This window comes from Malania oleifera, chromosome 11 (assembly GCF_029873635.1).
Source record: "Malania oleifera isolate guangnan ecotype guangnan chromosome 11, ASM2987363v1, whole genome shotgun sequence".
Taxonomy (NCBI): domain Eukaryota; kingdom Viridiplantae; phylum Streptophyta; class Magnoliopsida; order Santalales; family Ximeniaceae; genus Malania; species Malania oleifera.
In genome coordinates this window covers 62,680,169-62,698,421 of record NC_080427.1, presented here as the reverse complement: position 1 = coordinate 62,698,421, position 18,253 = coordinate 62,680,169, and the positions used below count along the sequence as shown (strand labels likewise).

Here is an 18,253-nt window from a genome sequence, read left to right as displayed (position 1 = left end):
TGACTCCAAATCAGATGAAGATATTTTCCTAGGTTATGCGCATAATAGTAAAGCATATAGGGTTTTCAATAAAAGAACATTGACTGTCATTGAATCTATTCATGTTGTGCTTGATGAATCTAATCCATTTTCTAATAAAGATGATGAAGAGGATATTGATATTAGAAACTGCTTAGAGAAAATGTCTATTGAAAACAATGCAAGTGAAAATCAAGAAGTAGATGAAAAATCATCTGAAGATAATGAAAATGAAAATCAGGAGTTACCTAGAGAAATTGGAAATTCATTAGGAATCATCCTATAGATCAAATCATAGGTGAACCATCCCGTGGTGTAGCCACAAGATTCTCCTTGAGAAATCTAGCGAATCATTCTGCTTTCTTATCCCAAGAAGAACCTAAAAATATTAAAGAAACCATAAAGGATGAGTCTTGGGTGATGTCCATGGAAGAAGAACTTAATCAATTTGAAAGAAGCACAGTGTGGACTCTAGTTCCTAGGCCTAATGATCACACAATTGTTGGAACTAAATGGGTATATAAAAATAAGAAAGATGAGAATGGGGTAGTAACTAGAAATAAAGATAAACTAGTTGCCCAAGGGTATAACCAACAGGAAGGGATTGACTTTGAAGAAACATATGCTCCTGTTGCTAGGTTAGAAGTCATTTGTATGCTACTTGCTTTTACTACTTTTAAAAATTTTAAATTATTTCAAATTGATGTTAAAAGTGCTTTTCAAAATGGCTTTATTAATGAAGAAGTATATGTAGAACAACCACTCAATTTTGAAAATCATAAATATCCAGATCATGTGTACCGGTTGTCTAAAGCCTTGTATGGATTGAAACAAGCTTCTAGAGCTTGGTATGAGAGGCTTAGTAGTTTTCTATTAGAAAATGGGTTTACCCATGGCAAAATTGACACTACACTCTTCATCGAATCCAAAAATGATGATATGCTCCTTGTTCAAATTTTTGTGGACGATATCATTTTTGGAGCAACTAATGATGAGTTGTGTAATGAGTTTGCCAAATGCATGCAAAGAGAGTTTGAAATAAGCATGATGGGTGAACTTAGTTTCTTCTTAGGACTGCAAATTAAGCAAGCTGATCATGGAACTTTCATATGCCAATCTAAATGCATTAGGGACTTGCTAAAGAAATTTAATATGGAAGATTGCAAAATTCTTGGTACACCTATGAACTCTTCCATTAAGCTTGATAAAGACGAGTAAGGAATCCCTATTGACGTAAAATTGTATCGTGGCATGATTGGGAGTCTCCTATATCTCACTGCTAGTCGGCCTGATATAATGTTTAGTGTGTGTATGTGTGCTAGGTTTCAAGCTGCCCCTAAGGAATCTCACCTAAAAGCTGTTAAACAAATCCTTAGGTATCTAGCTGGGACTATAGAGTTAGGCTTGTGGTACCCTAAGCATACTACCTTTGAGATTGTTAGTTATACTGATGCTGACTTTACCAGTTGTAAAGTTGATAGAAAGAGTACCAGCGGCACTTGTCATTATTTCGGACAATCTCTTGTTTCTTGGTTCTCCAAGAAACAAAATTCAGTTGCCTTATCCACAGCTAAAACAGAATACATTGTGGCTGGAAGTTGTTGTGCCCAAACTCTTTATATGAAACAACAATTTGTGGATTTTGGATTGCACTATGATACAATACCGATTAAATATGATAATACTAGTGTGATCAACATCTCTAAAAATCCTATCTCATATTCACGAACTAAACACATTGAGATTAGACATCATTTCCTTTGTGATCACGTGCAAAAAGGAGATGTGGCTCTTAAGTTTGTATGCACTAATGAACAGTGGGCGGATATATTTACTAAACCACTTCCCGAGGATAGGTTCATACAAATTAGACGTGAATTAGACTTAATGCATAGTAGAGAAGTTTCTTAGATGTTTCATAAATTGCATAAATTTAGGGGGATGTTTCATAGTAGAGAAGTCTTAGCAACTAATATTATTGTTGATTTCCCTTCCTACTTCCGACTTTGTGAATTTTGATTATTACTTGTGTGCACATGTCATATATATATATAGCATGATAATATTAGATGCAATGAATATTGATTATGACTTGTGATGGCCACTTCCTTTGTCCACTGCATGATGATATTGAATTTTTTACTTGATTATTGGACCATACTGAACTCTTTGAGTAGTTGTGGGTAAATTGTTAGGATATATAAACTCATACAAGTTACATTTTATACGGGATTTATTTTGGAAAATCCGATTTACAAACGACACTCTGCCAAAATTTTTTAAAATCCTTCCAAAATTCATAATGTATTAATGTAATATTTACCCATTGCCTAGAATGTTAACTCATATGGCCCTTTTTATTGTTGCCAAAAGGGGGAGATGGAAAGGGGGCAAAAATATTGGGTAAAGTAAATGGACTAAAATAAATTGGATGCATATTGATAGGGAGAGCTTTCTTAGACTTAAACCCATATTTTTGTTGATCGTATTTGTCATCATCAAAAAGGGGGAAAATGTTAACTTTATAGGTCACGCCCGATTTTGATTATGACAAATACTCATAATATCTAACGGGTATATGAGATTATAAGCAGGAACCTCAATCATCAAGATCAAGATGCAAGTAAAGTAAATGAAGCTTGAAGGCCAATCTATATTTATGATTGTAATATATGTTTCCCTTACGTAATTGGTCTTTAATAGTAATTAAGGTTTACCTATAATAATCATCATACACATCACATGCATGGTCTAGTAGGTAAGCTCAGCCTAAAATTGAATCATAACTAAAACTGGACCTAGAAAAGACATAAGACACTCACCATTGGACTTATAAGTATCAGACAGTTGAATAGGGTGATTGTGAATTAAAACAGGACTGAAATGCACACTTTATGCACTTTCGGTCGACCGGCACATGCAATTCATTCGGCCCGTAGTCGACCGAAACCGGTCTGGGTCAACCGATTGACCACAGTTCGGTCAATCGAGCCATGACAGTGCATTTGACCCTGGTCAACTAAAACACCTTCAAGTCAATAGTTTGACTTCTTGGTCGATCGAGACCTTTTTGAACTACACTAACCTGGTCAACCGAGTTCCCACGTGTGGGAGCCCAACGGTTTGGTCGATCGACCAAGTAGTTCATTTTCACCCTGGTCCACCGAACCGTGCCATTTTAAAAAATTGCCCTTCTTGGTCGACCGACCCTGAAGTTCAAAATTGGCCTGGTCGACCGAGCCATATGAACTTCAGTCGATCAAAGTCTTCTAGTCGACCGGGTCTCTCAAGTTGCCTTATTTTTTACCGTGGTTAAATATTTTTTAACAAGGTTAATTCTGCTAAAACATCATCAATCTTTTCTAATAATACTAGCCTTGTCCCCAACGGTAAAAATTCTTAGGGTGTCTATAAATACCCCTTCATTTGTGAAAATTAGAAAGATGATTAGGAAAACAAAGTGGAAAATCTCTCTAAAGCCAAAAACTCCCTATTGCTCATACTCTCACAAAAAAAATCATTCAAACTTACCTTCTTCAAGTTTCCAAATCCGCAGTAAGTGTCTTGAGTGTTTTTGCAACTAGGTTTGCTCTCTCATTGTTGTGTGATTAAATCGATTTTCTACGAGAGCTAAACCCAAGTGCTCTTAGGGGGCTTTGCTCATAAGCCTATATTATGAAGACTTGCCTAAGTTTTTGAGTATTGCATTTGTGTTGCAATATCTTAGGAAGCTTGTATTTAATTTTTGGGGTGCAAAATGTTTTTAAAACTTACTCAAATATCTTGTGTGATTTATATTGACATATTTTTGAAAAGATATTTGTGTTTGTGATATTAATCTTTGCTGCAATATTTATTCACTCACATATCAATTAATGAACACAAAGATTACATATATTTTGCAAACCCAGCATATACCTGATTGACATACTTGAGACTCGCTTGACATCTTGTGTGAATACGTTTGATTGAAAATCTTGAGATACACAGTTTTGTTGTTGACACTCTCATGCACTCATTAAACTGATAGAAAATATATTTGAGAGTTGAAATATTAGACCACACTAAGCTTACGTATTAAATCATTTTGTGGTGTTTGTGACTGTGTGCATTAGGGTACATATCTTCCTTACACGAAAGCACAATCATTGTACCATTATTTGACTGTAAAATCTAAGTGTTTCTAGGCATGGCCTGAGGGGGTGGTAATCTAGCCTGATAAAGACTGTTGTAAAGGTTGAGGTCAGTCCTGTGCTAATTGACCTGGTCTGTTTAGGTGCCGCTCCACCCGTTTAAGTGAGCAAGATATAGTGCTAATCCTTGTGCTTGTTAGCCAAGGTGGGGACATAGGTAATTGGCCGAACCTCGATAACATTTATGTGTGTTACCCTTACTTTACTGCTTTATAGTGCATGTGTGTTTGATTAAATTACTTTATTTACTTTCTGGCAAACATTTACATTACTTGTACTAGATTGACCATACGGTTGTGAATATACTGGTGTTAGGAGATTGACCTAGGGCTTAAATTTTAAAAATACCAATTCACCCCCCCCCCCATCTTGGGATCATGGTAAAGCTAACAAAACGTATTTCAAAGATTTATACTTTAACTATATTTACCTCCACAAAATTATTTTCAGCAATGAAATTAGGAGATAGTGAAGATTAGCTTCTTCAAAAATATTTTTGCACTAGCACAAAAACTAGCATTTGGATCTTACAACAAAGATGCAAAGATTCTCAAGCTGAAAAGAGTTATCCTAAGATAATATTTATCAATAAAATAATTTGGGATCAACTCAAGCTAACTCTCTAAAAATAATTTTAACAATAATGAATAAGGGAGTATAAGCTAAAGAAAGATACATATATATATGCCCACAAGAATTAAGAATAATCACTCTTCAAGTTTGAAATGGATTTGCAAATGAAGATGATGAAATAAATGCTCACTTATCAACGATGATTTTGTAAAGAAGAAACAAAAGAGTGTGAAGATATGCTTAAAAAAAATCTAAGTATATAAGCAATGGAAGCTTAAAAAATTTAGAGAGATTTTTTCTTAATTTAATTGCTAATCTCTTGCTAATTTCTTCAAATGAAAGGGTATATATAGATTTTACAAAAAATATAACTGTTAGGGATATGGAGGTCATTTTGGAAAAAGATTAATGGAGTTTAATTAACTTTAACCTTCGTTAACCACGATAAAAATATGGCAACCCAAGAGTTTTGTTCGCCTGAAGCCAAAGGTCGGTCGCCCGAACAGACTCAATAATTTGAAGCTCAAAATCATGTTTAGTCGGCTGAGAAAAGGGTTCGGTTGGCTGAGCGAGGCAATTTTCCTTAAGGCTTCATGGTTTCGATCGCCCGATGAATGGTTCGATTTACCGAACTTTGAAGTTTGGTCGACTATGGTCATTTTGACCTAAAGGAACAGTCGCCCGGAGCATGTGAAGAAGTCTCAATTTCTTGGTCGATTAACCGTGGGCAATAAGTTCAAAATCAGTTTGGTTGGCCGAGCCATAGTTAACAGCTTGACTTTAGGCTGGTTCGGTCGATCGAGGCATTTATAATGCCAAGGTTCGGTTGCCCGAGGCTATTCAAAAATGTGCATTTAATTCTTATTTAGCCTATGTGCTTTTTTAACCTTATGTGAATAAACTTGTAGCAATTTGGTTAAAGGGTATTGGTTGACTGAGGCTTTTTAATTAAGCCCAAAGACCCAAGGTCGATCGACTGAAGTCCGTCTATGATCTTTTGATTTTCCCTATGGTTAGACTATGACCTTTAAGCATAAACCTATCATGCATAAGATGCAATTATTACAGATCAAATTTAAATGCAATACAAATTAAAAACAAATGTCTTCTTTATCTTCTTTGCTCTTTAATCTTCATGGAAAACGCCTGATCATATGAACTTTATGCCCCTTTGGCTTCCATTCTCAATCCCCTTATGTGTGTGTTGAATTATAACTTATTCAATCACTAGATACACACATAAGTAACTTGCGGCTTGTCATAATTAAAACCAGGGATCGAACTCAAAAATTCAACACAAAAGTTGCGGCCGAACAAAACCCACCAATTCTCACTGATCAACTCTTAGAACCCCAAGCTCTCCACCTACCTGTGGTGGGAGAGCAACCACTTCTGCCGCTTAGGGACTACTTTGTGCCTAATGCGTACACATCACCATCTTGCTTCCTGAATGTTTAGGCGGCACAATTCAAGATTAAGACTTCAATCATCTCGATGCTGCCTAACTTTCATGGGAACCCCACTAAAAATCCTTATCAGCATTTGGATGAGTTCTTGGAGATTTGTTGTAGAGACCCAAAAATATAATTAAATGAAAATGATAAACAAAAGTAGGGGAAAAGAAATTTAAAAGGGGCAACGGTAGGGATTCGTCGACGAACTCATGGTCTTCGTCGACGAATGTTCTTCTGAGTCTCATCGACAAAGTACACATGTCTCGTCGATGAGAAGATACCAAGAGCAAGAAATTTAGGCCATTAAGGGTTCATCGACGAACTCATTACCTTCATCAACAGACACCCTTCTGTAGTTCATCGACGAGTACACATGTCTCGTTGATGAAGCCACATGGTCAAGTCTATATATATATGTTAAAAATCAAATTTTCAGCAAAGCAAACTCTTCTCTCTCTAGGTTCGGCCAGCCTACCTTCTCTTTTCATATTTGACTCCGTTTTACCCTATTTCGATGATTAGAAGCCACCATAGGGTCTGTGGGGAGATTATCTACAACTTAACCGGAGCAAATTGTTAATTTGGAGTCCTTGGGCACCACTCCAAAATTAGGGTAAGTAAGTTATTTTAGGGTTTATGTGGTTATTTAGGATATGTGAACCCAAGGAAATGTGTTAGATGGTAATGTACTGGGGTTTTAGTTGATTGAACTGGGGTTAATGCGATGTTGACTTTTTGAGTCCGATCCCTGTTTTGATGCTAACAAAGCACCAGTTTCTTATGTGTGTTTCTAAGTGATTGAACAGATCTTTAATTCAAACACACACATAAAGGAAAGTGGAAGCCAAGAGGAACTTCAAGTTTATCATTATTCTGGCATATTCCATGAATACTGAAGAGCAAAAGATGAAGACATTCATTTTAATTTCTATTGCATTTAAGTTCTCTTATTGTTTGGTCTGTAATAATGCATTAATCTGCAGGATATGACTTAAATGCTCAGATGACCATAAATTGACCTTAAGGATCACCTTCAGTCGACCTTCGATCGACCGACATCGGATTTTTGGAGTTAACTCAATGACCGTAGATTGACTTTAGGTACCCATAAACACTTCATGAAAAATCCCATTTAACTTAAAGGTTATACCATATGTATCAGGGGTAAACTCTAATAAGAATCAGGACCTAAAATAAAAATTGAAAGTCACTCAGTTGACCGAACCCAGCCAATTATATTCAGCCCAATCGACCAAACCATTCAGCGGTCAACAGTTTGAAGAAGGTTCAGTCGACTGAACATATTATGAATGTATCTTCCTAGGTTGACCAAACCAACACGTGTCTACCCCCCAACTGTTCAGCCGACCGAACCTCTAGTTCATTTATGATTGAGTCGACTGAACCATATGAATAGCAGACCGAACTTAAAATATAGTTGACCGAACCTTGAACGCTTTCAAAATCGCTTTAATTCAGTCGACTATATCTTTTGTTCAAAAGTGCCTTGGTTGGCCGAACTTAAAATTCAGTCGACCAAACCTCTCGGGTTGGAATTTTTTAAAAGTACTAAAACGTCATTAACTTTTAATAAAACTTTTTCAAAATACCGAGTGTGTCCCCAATGGTCATAATTTTTTGAAAATCTATAAATCCCTTCTCATAACTCCTAATTAGCAACTTTGATTAACTCAAATTTTCTCTCTAATCCATTGTTAATCAAAGTTCCCCCAAAACATTTTTTATTGTTAAAATCATTCTTTGGGGGCAAAGTCTTTTAGATAGATATCTTCAACTCTCTTTCATGCTTTTATTTCAAAATAATTCTTGAGGAGAGTATTTAATTTAGGGCATTTTATTTGCATATATTCTCACTTAGCACTTAATCTTTGAAAAACATTTTTGAGAGTATTGCTTAGGTTTTTTCCCGGTTATTTCTTTGATAAATACTTTTGGGAGAAATTTATTTAAAGCCAAATATTTTCTTGAGCTTAAATTCCTAGATTCTTCAAATATTCTTTATTTGCAAAAATATTTATAGGAGAACAATAATACTTCTTTTTCACATATATTTTTTTTGTGCATTAATTATTTAGATACACACCCTTACTCTACTGAGCATTATTCCATATCTTTAGAGAGTGCATGTTTTATGAGTTTAATGTGCACATTTCTGCTTGTATGTTTTAGAAGCATTTTCATCTACAAGAATTATTTTTAAATGTATCGGTTGGGTTCAGCCCGTAATTGAACTGGGGAGTCTCAGCCCTATAAGGGAGACCGATTTGGTTTAGCCCCGAAATTGAACTGGGGAGTCTTGGCCTCATAAGTGAGATCATTTCGACTCAACCCAAAAATTGAACTAAGGTTTTCCTTGCCCTGTAAGGAGAGGATGTAAATGGCTTCTGCTCCGCCCATTTAAGTGAGCAAGTTTAGTGGAATCCTTGGAGGGGTATGCCCAAGGCGAGGACATAGGCTAGTTTGACCAAACCTCAATAACAAATCTGTGTGTCAGTCTCTCTATCTTATTTAAATTCCTGCACTTCAATTTCAGCATGTGTATGAATGTTTTGTTGATGTCATAATTATTTTACATACACGTGTGTACATTGAATGGGATATGAACTATGGTGAATCAATGTAAATGTTTAAATTGGCTGAAATATTTTTAAAACCCTGTTGCACAAATAGATTGGATCGAATAATGAAGATGCACAGTGGAAATAAAACAACAAGTGAATAAAATACACAACTAGAATCAACAACACAAAGATTTAACATGGTTCGGCAAAGCCTACATCCACGGAAGCAATGACACATAGATTTTCACTAAGAAATAAAGATGTAAACAATACACTTCTCAAAATGATCAACCTCACTCTCATATATGCCCAGAATAACATATATAAAAGTTTCTCGGAGGTTTCCCCCCATTTTCCCAACCACCCAACATCAACAATTCAAAAAACTCTGAAAAACTACTCACAGCCCAAGCATCTCTTGTCGACGAACACAGGGCTTCATCGATGAGACCAAGAAGGCTCTTTGTCAATGAACACAGGGCTTCGTCAATGAACCCAGAAATCTGAAAACACCTACTCTCGATAATTACTCGTCAACGAACTTCAGAACCTTCATCGATGAGCCTCTGCCGCCTCCTCGTTAACAAACACAGGGCTTCATCGACGAGTCTGTGCTGCTGTGCTATGCTATCCAAGTATAAGAGCCACAAATAACAATCTCCACCTTGGTGATTATATGCCCCTTTGAAAAGTCTCCAAAATTGGAAAGTCCCCAAAAACATGAACAACTCCACCTTGAACTTGAAAACATTAGGTTTGGGCTTGTTTTCCTTCAATCACTTGGAGACATGAAGCAAGTCCAAGCAATGCTTGAACTTCTCTAAAGTAACTGATTTGGTCAGAATATCTACTGCATTATCAGATGAACAAACTTTCTCTAACACAAGTTCACCCAAAGAAATCAATTCCCGAACCTTGTGAAATCTCACATCAATATGCTTGGTTCTAGCATGATATACCTGATTCTTCGACAAGTAAATAGCACTCCGACTATCACAATGCAGCACCACACCATTTTGTTGTACTTCCAGCTCTCTGACTAAACTAGTAAGCCATAAGGCTTCCTTTACAGCTTCGGTAACTTCCATGTATTCCACCTCAGTCGTGGATAATGCAACTAGAGACTGTACCATGGATCTCCAACATACCGGTCCTCCTACAAAAGTAAACACATATCCCGTTGTAGACCTTCTGTCATCCATATCTCCAGCATAATCTACATCAACAAACCCCATAACTATAGGACAACTCTGTTGCTTGTCAAATATGATGCCATATCCCGATATACCTCGCAAATATCTAAATATCCATTTAACGGCTTCCCAATGTTGCCTTCTTGGATTAGAAAGAAACTTGCTCACCACGCTTACCGCATGCGCCAAATCTAACCTTGTTTATACCATGGCATATATTAAACTCCCTACAACACTAGCATAGGGGACCTTTGACATGTCTTGAATTTTTTTATTCGAACTTGGGCAATATGCAGTAGACAACTTAAAATGATTCGCTAAAGGTGTACTCACTGGTCCGGCATCAGTCATGCTAAACCTTTCCAACACCTTCTGCACATAACTGCCCTGAGATAACCATAATCTCCCTGCAGTCCTATTATGGCGAATCTCTATCCCAAGTATTTTCTTGGCTGAACCAAGATACTTCATGTCAAATTCCTTATGCAACAGATCCTTTAACTGATTCACCTTAGTTAAATCCTTTCCAACTATCAACATGTCATTGATGTACAATAACAAGAGAATAAGAGAACTATCCTCAAGTTTATTCACATAAACGCAGCAATCATACTCACACCGTTTGTAACAAATCTTGATCATGTAAGAATCAAACCGTTTATACCATTGACTTGGAGACTGTTTCAGCCCATAAAGAGACTTCTTCAATTTGCAAACAAAATTTTCTTTTCTTGATTCAACAAAACCCTCTAGTTGTACCACGTAGATTTGTTCCTCCAAGTCACCATGAAGAAACGCCGTCTTCACATCCATTTGTTCCAAATGAAGATCGTAATGAGCTACCAACCCCAACACAATTCTAATAGAAGTATGTCATACCACTTGAGAAAAGATCTCACAATTATCTATCCCATTTTTCTGTGAGTATCCTTTTGCCACCAACCGTTCCTTGAATTTTTCTCCTTCCTTTTCTAAAATTGCTTCCTTTTTCCTATACACCCATTTGCACCCTATCGGTCTTTTTCAATCTGGAAGCTCCACCAAGTCCCAAGTTTGGTTCTTATGCAAAGATTCCATCTCCTCAATCATCGCTTCCATCCATCTATCTTTCTCCTGGCCATGCACTACCTCTTGAAAAGTAGTTGGATCTTTGCAACAAGTAAGAAAAGCATAAGATACTAATTCATCAAAACCATACCTTGATGGAGGCCTGATAGTGCGTTCGGATCTCCGTATAGGAATATCATCGACTTTCTGGTTTTTCGAGCTAAAGCTCCCTGCAACCGCGGGACCATGATCATTTTCATTGCCCTGAGCTTCCAACTCCGCCCGCACAACATGTTCATCACTGCCCCATCTTTCTGGCTCCTGTTTCTGATCATCAAACTCTCAAGTACGCTTCACCATAGCCTTCTTATCAAAGACTACATCTCTATTAATCACCACCTTGTTCGCCACTGGGTCCCATAGCTTATACCCATTTACACCCTCTGGATACCCCAAGAAGATGCAACGATGAGACTTCGGATCAAGCTTAGACCTCTCCTCACTAGACACATGGACATAGGCTAGACACCTAAATACCTTCAATCCAGAGTAGTCTACTACATTTCCTGTCCAAATCTCTTTTGCCACTTTACCTGCTAGTGATGCCCTTGGTGATTGATTCACCAGAAAACAAGTCATACTAACTGCCTCAGCTCAGAAATTCTTCGGTAGCCTTGCATTCAATCTAAGACATCAAGCCCTATCAGCAAGAGTCTGGCTCATCCATTCTGCCACACCATTTTGCTGAGGTGTCCGGTGAACTGTAAAATGTCTCTTGATGCCCTGCTTCGCACAAAATTCCACAAATTGAGAGTTAGGGTACTTTGTCCCATTATCCGACCTTAAGTATTTGATTCTCTTCCCTGTCAGGTTTTCCACTTCAGCCTTCCAAATCTTAAACTTGGCAAACATACTAGATTTGTGATACATGAAGTTATCCCAAACCTTCCATGAGTAATCCTCAATGAAACTCACGTAATACACATGTCCAACATTTGATGCAATTCTAACTGGACCCCAAACATCTGAATATACATAGCCAAGAATTCATTTCGTCTTATGAGCAGCTAAACTGAATTTTGCTCTATTTTGTTTTCCAAGAACACAAAATCTATAAAATTCCAACTGACATGATTTCAAACCTTTCAACAAATTTCTTTTGTGTAGTTCTTTCATGCCATGTTCTCGTATATGTCCAAGACGCATATGCCATAAAACAGTCTCATCTGATTCAACATCCACCGCTGCAACTCCACCTACAACAGTAATTCCCTGCAACATGTAGATATATCCATCCAATTTCTGCCCTTTCATTACAGTTAGATTACCTTTAAATACCGTTAATATTCCACCTTTAGACTTGTAATTAAAGCCATTACAATCCAAAGTACCAAGAGATATCAGACTCTTTCTTAACTCAGGTATATGTCTTATATTACACAATGTTCTTACAGCACCATCAAAATTTTTTATTTATACACTTCCTATGCCAACTATCTTACAAGAAGCATCATTACCCATAAGAACTGATCCAGAATTTACTAACTTGTAAGTGCTTATCCACTTCTTGTTTGGAGTCATATGATAAGAACATGCTGAGTCAAGTATCCAAGAGTTCATTAGATTATCCAACTCCGATGAAACTGATAGAACATCACCATTTACTGAATCTTCTTCTTGAACAACATTCACAGAATTTGAAATCCCTTCATGCTTATTAGCATTTCCCTTCTTCCAATCTGGACACTCCGGTTTCACATTCCCCTTTTTACTGCATTTATAACACCGGATTTCCTTTTTCATCTTCGATTGATTTCGGGATTTCTGATTAGACCAATTCCTAAACTTTCCTTTGCCTCGCTCATTACTACCTTTTATCACAAGTCCTTCTCCTTCATCACAAATCTTTAATCTTTGATGAATATTTAACAATGCACTTGTTACCTCTTCTAAATCAAGAGTTTCTTTTCCCCACTTAAGAGTGGTCACAAGATTTTCATAGGTATGAGTTGAGGGTAACGAATTTAACAGCATCAGAGCCTTATCATCCTCATCAAACTTCACATTAACTCTCATAAGATCACTTATGATTTGATTAAACGCATTGATGTGTTGATCTAGACTAGATCCTTCTTCCATCTTAAGCCAATATAAACGCTGCTTAAGAAAAAGTTTGTTACTGAGGGATTTAGACATGTACCAACTTTCTAACTTTCTCCAGATAACCGCTAGAGAATCCTCCTCCATCACCCGATAGAGAACTTCGTCAACCAAACATAAGCGTATTATAGACGCTGCCTTTGTTTTCAAATCAACCCATGTTGTCTCATCCATTCCTTCCAGTTGAGTATCAAGCAGAGCCTTAGCCATCCCTTGTTGCACAAAAATTTCCTTTACTCTCCTCTGCCATAAACCAAAGTTTTCAGTTCCCTCAAATTTAACGATGTCAAACCTTGCAGAAGACGATCCCGATGCCATAACAACTTCTCTCTTATACCAATTTGTTGTACAAATAGATCGGATCGAATAATGAAGATGCATAGCGGAACTAAAACAACATGTGAATAAAAATACATGACTAGAATCAACAACACAAAGATTTTACATGGTTCGGCAAAGCCTACATCCACAGAAGTAATGGCACACAAATTTTCACTAAGAAATCAAGATGTACACAATACACTTCTCAAAATGAACAACCTCACTCTCATTTATACCCAGAATAACATACATAAAAGTTTCTCGGAGGTTTCCCCCCTTTTTCCCAACCACCCAACATTCAAAAATTCAAAAAACTTTGAAAAATTGCTTGCAGCCCAGGCGTCTCTCATCAATGAACACAAGGCTTTGTTGATGAGACCAAGAAGACTCTTCATCGACAAACATAAGGCTTCTTCAATGAACCCAGAAATCTGAAAACACCTGCTCTCGATAATTACTCGTCGATGAACTTCAGAGCCTTCATCGACGAGCCTCTGTCGTCTCCTCGTCGACAAACACAGGGCTTCGTTGACGAGTCTGTGCTGCTGTGTTGTGCTGTCCAAGTATAAGAGCCACAAATAAAAAACCCAATTCACACCCCCACTTGGAATCACACCAATTCAAGCATGCGATTTCAAGATTTGGAGTTCTGGACGCTATAGGCGTGGTTTAGGATTTTAACAAGCTTCTCAGAAATCGAGTAAGGGGATAAATTAAGTCAGGTATTTTCATAAAGTTAATTATGGAATATAAAGTATTTGATTCAGGAATTCATGTATGGTTTAGTATAGTTTTTGGAAATACTGATGTGGAACTGAGGAAATCTTGAAAATAGATTTAATATTATTTTGCAAATAAAATATTTTTTTCCAGGTCAAATAATATGTTATAGTGTAGTACTCACTTATGTGTGGCATGAATATAATTTTATTGTATATGATGATATGTCAGAATATTTATAATTTTACAAAACAAACATGGTTTGACGACAGTGTTTAGAGAAAGTATAAAATAGAACATAAATTATATTTTCAGTATATTATGATATTCAACCAGCGCAGATGCCGAGATATTTAGCTAGTGTAGATTTCGAGATATTCAGCTGGCATAGATGCCGAGATATTTAGCCAGCGCAGATGCCGTGATATTCAGCTGACGTAGATGCCAGGATAATTCTGCTAGCCCAGATGCCATGACTAGATATGTTATAATAGTTATTTAGGAAATATTATCATTACAGATGTTATACAGAATTATAAAATAGTTATATAACAGTATTATGAAATATATTATATGCTAGCAGAACTCGGATGACTTAGTTTAGATTCAGAGCACGGTACCGTAGCTATCAGTTCAGGTAGTGCTACCACACATCTCAGATAGAGTGTGGGAGTTGGATAGTCGATTGAGCATCAGAGAAGAGTAGTGTGCCCCCCATGCAGTTAGGACCAGGCTGGGCAGGCCAATTGTACTTACAGTTTTGGCTTAGGGTTGTAGGCCAACCATTGCTAGGTCCCGCCTACAGGCCGCACAACCCAATCATATGGGGTTAATACATGACATCTGTTAGCTATCCATCCAGGTATGATTTCAGTATTATACAGATATAGTAGATGATTTATATGTATACACAAATCTAGTATACACAGTATGTTTTATGGAAATATGATTTATTCATATTTATATAGAATATTTTTACTTGGTTTATTAAATGTAGTTAAATTACGTACAAATTTTCCTTACTTATCAGATACAGTTTAACATGTATGATAAATATATTATAATATAAGATACTCATGTTGCCACACACTGATTTTAGTTTATCTCCCTTACTAAGAGGTGTCTCACCCTAGCAATACAAACATTTCAGGAAACCTATATAGACAAGTAAACCGAGCTCCGAGGTAGTGAAGGTTGATTATGCTACCTTGGTCAAAGGGTAAGTCGTTGGAATGAAATCAGAATTGTTTTTGAGGATCTGATACTAGGAAACTTATGGTCTGAAATTAGGATAGCTTCCTAAGAGGGGGGTGAATTGGGTTTTTAAAATTATTTTCTTTTTAATACTTTGTTTTATATCAACAATCACAACAAGCAATCACAAAATCAAGTACACCACAACCAATCAACAAAATAATCAATATCTTAATCTTTATATCAATAGCCCTGTATCAAAGTGTAAAGCATGCTGAATTTATATAAGCCCTTTGTTATTTCACAATCACACTTCTTCTTTGTGTTTAGTTATTAAACCAACTTTTAGGTTAATAAGTTTAGGATGATCAACCAACATAGTCCCTTTCGGTTTCCGCAATCAATGTTGTTCAAGCCAAAACTAATTATCTTTCGGTCTATTTAACAACCATACACTCAGAATTTAACAATTTAAAGCATACACATAGGTTGTAAGTTTTTCTGAAAAATAAAGAGTAAGGAAGAAGAGAGAGACACAAGGTTTTATGAGGTTCGGTTCCATTGATGGGTGGAACAATATCGATTACAACCACTCCTTCCTTTAGGCTAGAGCCCGCCTCTCCAAACGATATTCCCTCATTCGGTCCAACGATTCTGCAACCTTGAATTGTCTATAAACAATAAACAAGATAGAGAAAAGTTTGTGTACAAAAAAAACTCTCACAATAGAGTAGATTAGTACAAGATTCAGTACAAGTATACTTCAAAGTAAATCAAATATAAAAAAATTAAAGCTCAAACTGAATTTAGATCACCAAATATCTTCCAAGTATTGAAATATTTAGACTTTGAAGGCTCTACTTCGGAATTTGTATCAGTGGTAACTCAGTAGTTGAAGTAGGATGAACATAAGAGAGTTTGAGATCTTTTAGAGAATTTTGATTGCTGGAAAATTTCTTGGTGTTAAAATCTTTGAAGTTTGGGGCTATTTATAAATGTTTAAAAGTAATACCTTGCCCCCCAAGTTTACTTCGAGTAATCCCCAAGTTTTTCAAAACAGTAGTGCCCAAGAAATCCATTTAAAAAATCTTTGCATTGGATATTTTAAAAATATGTTCGAGTGGCACTCACCTGTCACGACCTGGCAATCACCTACCATATAAGAAACTCAAAACTCAGAATACTGGCAGTCGCCTGCCAGAACCCAGGCAACCACCTGGCTTGACCACCCAAACACCTAGCTATGCTCAGGCAATCGCTTGGCACCCTCCTACCTCTTTTAAAAGAGCTTTTCTTATTTAGGCAGTCACCTGCCACAAGGAGGCAGTCGCATGGCCCATCAGTTTTCAAAAATTTTTCTTCTTTTGCTCCCTCATTCACTTTGATTTTAAAACATTCTTTAAGGTTTTTCTAACATCACATTTCTAAGTTTCTTTTATTTTATAAGAGCTTCAATTCAGTCTATATTTGAAGTTTACTTGAAGTACTTACATTCAACCATTCTTAAAACTATATTCTTTTGATCTTCAGTTGACTCTTTGTTCTTCTATCATCTTTGAGCTTCTGATCATCTTTCTTTCTTGATGTTTTGAATAGTACTTTCATCATAAGCTTTATCATCCTTTTGAGCTTTGAACTCTCTCTTAGCTTTACCTTCTTCCTGAAAAATTTTCACTTGAAACAAACCATATTAAACATATCATAATTTGTTATCATCAAAATAAGAATTGTAAGCCTTATTAGGCCAACATGGTCTTTTCTTTTGAGATGTATATATATATAAGTATTGATGAACACAGGCAAAATCGGGTATTGCGTATTATGTTGTGTAATTATGATTTTTGCTGTTTAGTTGACATATATGTATAAACAGGTGTATCCCCGGTACCTTTGGGTTCGAGTTGACTTTGACTTTGTTAGAATAGCATGGTATGAGAGTTATTATGATTATTACAATGTGGAAAAAAAATATACATATAGTAGAAATTTTGGTTCATGACATTTGCTCCACCATCCTTATACCAAAGTTTAGTAATGACGCCCTTTGTCTTAGGCTCTTTCCATTCTCTCTAAAGGATAAGGCCAAATATTGGCTAACATCCTTAAAGCTAAACTCAGTGACCAACCGGGCCACCATACAACATGATTTCCTGAAAAAAGTATTTCCCAATTGGGGAGACTAACAAGCTGCGAAGGGCAATCACAAGTTTCACACAGACGGGTGGGGAACTTTTCTTTCAGACATGGGAGCGCTTTAGGGACCTACTCAGTAAATGCCCACATCATCAGGTTCCCAAGTGGCAATTAGTTCAAACATTTTACGAAGGGTTAGTTTATAGGGATAGATCATGGTAGATGCCTCATGCAGAGGTACTTTCCTCACAAAGCATGAGAATGAAGCATGGATTCTCTTTGAGAATCTTGACGACAATTCTCAGAAACACATTGCTGCTGCTCATAGACTCCCCAATCCATCAACTTCTAAACCTAAGGTAGTTTATGTGTTGGCTGCAGGCTATGACCTAGCCCCAACCTTGTACGCCATATCTAAAAAACTAGACCAGTGCTTGTCCTTAGGACCGCAGATAATGGCGTGTGCAGAGGTTTGTGCAATTTGCTTTAACCCCTCCCATACATGCTATAATTGCCTACATCTGCCTTCCCAACCGGAGCTTGTGTAGGAGGAAGTGAAAGTCACCCACAATTGGTATGATAGGTCATCCAACGACCCCTACTATATACCTACAACCCTGGGTGGAAACAATATCCCAACTTCTCCTGGAGGCCGCAAGCTCTGC

General features: G+C 36.8%; 1 non-coding gene across 1 annotated transcript; it reads right to left on the bottom strand.

Annotated features, from left to right (window-relative positions):
- Positions 1-17,639: 17,639 nt before the first annotated feature.
- LOC131143649 (small nucleolar RNA R71) lies at positions 17,640-17,746 on the bottom strand. The gene has a single exon (XR_009133631.1). It is a non-coding gene; the product is annotated as a small nucleolar RNA R71 (small nucleolar RNA).
- Between the last annotated feature and the right edge of the window lie 507 nt (positions 17,747-18,253).